Genomic DNA, 5,158 nt, shown 5'->3' with positions numbered 1-5,158 from the left:
CTTCCTCATACAATACCACACCTCCTCTCTCAGCACCCTGTCTTATGCTTTCTAAATCAACAAAGACACAACGTAACTCCTTCTGGCCTCCTCCATACTTCTCCATCAACATTCTCAAAGCAAACATCACATCTGTGGTGCTCTTCCATGGCATGAAACCATACTGCTGCTCGCTAACCGTCACCTCTCCTCTTAACCGTGACCTTGATCTTGTTAGCTAGGTTAGCAAGATTAGCTGTACCCGAACCGCGCCACTTTCGCACATCTACACAGCGCTAGATCCTAGCTAAATTCGGTAAGAACATGTAACTACGATAACATGTTAATAACACTCTCATCCAAACTACTTCATTTAATTTACCCGTAGACGATCGCTCTGTACACCCCGACGGTCCTAGGCAATATCTCAAAATGGCGCGTCGTCGCGAATATTGTTCTGCCGCCTCTGAAACGCAATGCGCATGCGCACATCGTGATGCCCGGCAGGAGTTTGTCAGGACAGACGTTCCAAAAGAAAACGTCAAAAAACTGTCCAAAGTCTAACATTTATGAAGCTGGCTTTGTTAAAATAAATATGTCTAAGGTATTAAGTTACTCCCCACCACACTTGCAAAATTTTTTTTTTTTTAAATCCTATGTTTTTGTCGACCATCCCTGAACTGGGGGGGGGGGGGGGGGTAAGAGTACATCTGCCGCCATTTTACAATGCTGTGCTTGCAACCATTCCCCAATCCTGTGAATAGTACACATGGCCACGGTACCTCTAGTTAATGGTCACGGCAGTTTGCGTATGAAACCGGTCGTTGGTTTCAGTCGTTATGCCACTGTATTGTTTATAAGGGTGGGGGTACCTGCTGTCACTGTATTGTTTATAAGGGTGGGGGTACCTGCAGTCAGTGTGTTGTTTATAAGGGTGAGGAGCCGCATCCTTGATAGGGAGGAACGTTATGTGACGAGGGGACCGAGGGGGGGGGGGGGTTAAGAGTTACCTGTGAAGCGCTTCGAGATCTGTCTCCCCAGATGAGAAGCTCTATACAAACTCAATATATCATCATCATCATTATCATCATCATCATCATCGTTGTTGTTGTTGTTGCTGTCATGAGGGGATGTAGCTCAGTGGTAGAGCGCATGCTTTGCATGTATGAGGCCCCGGGTTCAATCCCCGGCATCTCCACAAATAATGCTCCTGAGAGCAGGATAAGCGGTGTGGATAATGGATGCATTATCATATTGATATTTCAATTGAACCCTCTTGGTGCTGCAGACCCGCTGGAACGTTCGGATGTCACCCGCTTGGAGGCGCTATTGTGTGACGTAGTGCGCGGGGGCAGGATAAGCAGCTGGCGCCGTTTTATTCCATTCTTGTTACTTTTGCTTGACCTTGTTACTCGTCACGTCAACTTTGCCCAATGAAATGTCACTAAATTCTCACCCTCTCCGTCGGTGCTTCGACAAAATAAAGTAGAATTTCACCAAAAAATAAGTGACCAAAGCCTCCTTCCTTTTGCATGGGCTGTGATTCTTGCAACCTTTACCTCTTCAGTAGTGTTTTCTAGTGGAATTGTCACTTTTGCTGTCAGAAATTGAATTACAACAGATGGTTCGGTTTCATCAAGCTAAAATCGCAGTTTTTGATATTGCCACGATATTGAAACAGTTCACACTGCTGACATGTGGAATTCAGCCAGTCTCAAAATGTTGGTATCGAAAATAAATGTGACGTAGTAAGATATTGCACTGGAGCAGCGGTGCACCATCTTAACCAGCCTCCTTCAAATTAGGAAGAAAAGAGTGGAGATGCCGGGGATTGAACCCGGGGCCTCATACATGCAAAGCATGCGCTCTACCACTGAGCTACATCCCCCACATGATTGCAATTAATCACTGACACACTTATAGGAGCTGAGGAGTAAACCCGGACGTCACGGAACACTTTTATTTTGAAGGTTCTATGGCCGAAACCCTGGCTGCCGACGCTGCACCGCAAACACGGAGGAAGCGGCGCCTTGGCAGCACCTACACCATGCAGACGCCACCACCACGGTCCCTCTCATGAGCACTTCCGTGTTTACACGGTTCTCCCATGTGAACACGTCACTCTCGCGAGAGGTTACTGTGCCTATGCCTGACGTTTTTTTTTAATAAAGCTTTATTTCTAACTGTTAACCTACACAATAACAAACGCAGACAACAGAATCGAACAACGGATAGAATACAACGACGAGCAGTGTCAAACACTGACACACTTATAGGAGCTGAGCAGTAAGCCTGGACGTCACGGAACACTTTTATTTTGAAGGTTTTAAGGGCGAAACACTGGCTATTGACGCTGCACCGCAAACACGGAGGAAGTGGCGCCTTGGCAGCACCTCTACCATGCAGACGCCACCACCACTTCCGTGTTTACACGGTTCTCCCGTGTGAACACATCACTCTCGCGAGAAGTTACTGGGCCTGACCTTTTTTTAAATAAAGCTTTATTTCTAACTGTTAACCTACATAATAACAAACGCAGACAACAGAATCGAAACACGTCTAGGATAGAAAGGAAAGAAAGGAGAGAGTATATGACAGGAAATTAACTTAAAAACATTACAGACATTCACTGCTTTGACAGCTTTTTTTGTTTAGAGAAGGAGAAATCGTTGACACGTATTGTTCCATTTCTTCCAGAAAAACAAAGAAATTAGGCTTTCTGTTTGTAAATTTGCATTTGTGGATGTGGAATACCTGGTAAGAAGCAGAATTAATCAGAAGTAATGCATTGGTGTCTTGCTCACTATAATCACAGCGACCCAGTATAATATTCCTATACTAAAGAGCAAAATCTGGGAAAATGTTAACAATAAAATGATTAGCATCTTTCCACAACTTATATGTAAAAGCACGAGACCAAAATAAATGGGAATAATGATGTAATTCACAGAAAGAGCTGTTTACATCTTTGTCGCACTTTAACTTTTGTAAGAAATGTTTTACTGGATAGACTCTATGGATCAACTTAAATGAAACTTCCTTGGCCTCCTTTGTTAGAAGGGCATATCCCCTGCCTCGCTTGTCGGTCGCTTTGGATAAGGCATCTGCTAAATGAGTAAGTGTGATGATGAATCTAAATTTAAATTCTGACATCATAACTAGGCCTGATTTGGATTTTTGCCTTATTTGGATTTACGCACAGTTTGTGCAACTAGCCGCATGTCATTTTCCCCTGGAAAGTCGTACTCAATCTTACTCAACCATGTGTCGTGATCAAGGGTGTAGGGGAGAGTTTTTATATTGGGGGGGACAAAACCCTGTAGGGGGTCCGGGGGCATGCTCCCCCGGGGGGGGGCGGTTTTAAACTGCCATTTTACAACAGTTTTCAGCAAAGAAAAGCATGTTTCATAGCCATGTGATAAGGCCTCCAGAGGTCTGATGGCCGACGCCAGGGCGCCAGCAAGGAGGAAGTTGCCGTAGTCCAACCGGGAGATGACCAGAGCCTGGATGAGCACCTGTGCCATCTTGTGGGTGAGGAATGGGCAAATCCTCCTGATGTTATAGAGGAGAAATCTGCAGGAGCGAGCAACCGATGCAACGTTTGCAGCAAACGACAGTTGGTCGTCCAGGATCACACCCAGATTCCTCGCAGTCCGAGTTGCTGTCACCACGTTGTTGTCAATGGTGATGGCCAGGTCTCGGTGCAGGCAACCTTTCCCCGGGAGGAACATCAACTGTCTTGTCCAGCTTGAGCTTCAGGTGGTGTGTCGCCATCCACTCCGAGATGTCAGTCAAGCATGCAGCAATGCGTGTCTCTACTTGTGTGTCAGAGGGAGGAAAGGACAAGATCAGCTGGGTGTCATTGGCATAACAATGGTAAGGGAAGTCATGCGAGCGAATAACAGAACCCAGGGATGTCGTGTACAGGGAGAAAAGGAGAGGACCCAGAACTGAACCTTGTGGAATACCTGTAGTCAGTCTGCGAGGCTCCGACACAGATCCCCTCCATATCATCTGGTAGGAGCGACCCATCAGGTAGGATGCAAACATTGAGAGTGCAGAGCCTGTGACACCCAGCCCCTCGAGGGTAGAGAGCAGGATCTGGTGGTTCACTGTGTTGAACGCAGCTGACAGGTCCAGGAGTATCAGGACAGAGGACAGAAAGTTTGCTCTGGCAGAGTGCAGCAGCGATTCTGTCACTGCAAGGAGGGCCATCTCTGTTGAGTGACCCACACTGAACCCAGCCTGGTTGGGGTCCAGGAGGTTGTTCTGGTGGAGGTACAAGCCAGCCAGCGTGTCTTCTTCTAGTGTAACGTGCATGGATAAGAAGACACGCTGGCCGCTGGCTGGCGGATCTGGCCCTTCAGTCTAGCGGTTAGCGATGTCTTTTGCGGTGCGGGCGATACGGGTTCGCTTCCCGGGCGCGGCAATTCCTGTGGTTGCGTTGTCCCCCGAATTCTCTACAATACATTTACTTAATTAAATACATGTGTCTCAACCTCAGGTGTCATCATAACGACATGTCTATCTTTTAATAATGGGTGAGTACACTCTGTTTGTGGGGGAATTTACAAACCTGTGAGTGATGTTGAACAGAGGATGATTCATCGCTGCCGCCTTGAAAAGTCGTGAGCGCCGCTGCCACGTCACTGCCAGTACCAAACACATGGGGAGGAGGGGGGGGATTTTTTTGTTGTTGTTGTTAATAACTAATACTTTTACATATTATGGGATGGGAATGACATGAATACTGGCACATACAGGCAGTGTATGGCCAATACTATATATATTTAGGCATATATCTAGTAGTGGTAGTTCTAGTTTATTGGGGGGACTTTTTCGCCCCCCCCCACATTGAGGGGGACTTGTCTCCCCCCCCCGTTCCGATGCCCTTGGATGGAGAACCGTCTGCATGCGGTTTTAATTCCAATCCAACATTACACAAGTCAGAGGAATCAGCTGGTGTAATGTTGGAAAGAAACATGCATGCAGTCAGTTCTCCGTGAAACAGGGCGGGTATTGCTGATCTAAACCGGTAAAATGAGCGAGCACAAATGGAGTCATGATCCAGGTATCAGAATTAGAATCATGTTTACTGGCCGTCTAGGTTTGCATTTGACCCCGGTTTCGTGGCCCTTTCGGTGCACTTAACATAGAAGAACACTACAACACAACAATC

At 46.7% G+C, this 5,158-nt stretch overlaps 2 non-coding genes across 2 annotated transcripts; one reads left to right on the top strand and one right to left on the bottom strand.

Annotated features, from left to right (window-relative positions):
- Window positions 1–1,105: 1,105 nt before the first annotated feature.
- On the top strand, window positions 1,106–1,177 carry trnaa-ugc (transfer RNA alanine (anticodon UGC)). Its single transcript has one exon. It is a non-coding gene; the product is annotated as a tRNA-Ala (tRNA).
- Window positions 1,178–1,795: 618 nt separating this feature from the next.
- trnaa-ugc (transfer RNA alanine (anticodon UGC)) lies at window positions 1,796–1,867 on the bottom strand. Its single transcript has one exon. It is a non-coding gene; the product is annotated as a tRNA-Ala (tRNA).
- Window positions 1,868–5,158: the final 3,291 nt, after the last annotated feature.

This window comes from Lampris incognitus, chromosome 7, assembly GCF_029633865.1.
Source record: "Lampris incognitus isolate fLamInc1 chromosome 7, fLamInc1.hap2, whole genome shotgun sequence".
Classification (NCBI taxonomy): domain Eukaryota; kingdom Metazoa; phylum Chordata; class Actinopteri; order Lampriformes; family Lampridae; genus Lampris; species Lampris incognitus.
The sequence above is the reverse complement of the archived record's forward strand: the minus strand, read 5'-3'. Positions and strand labels throughout refer to the sequence as shown.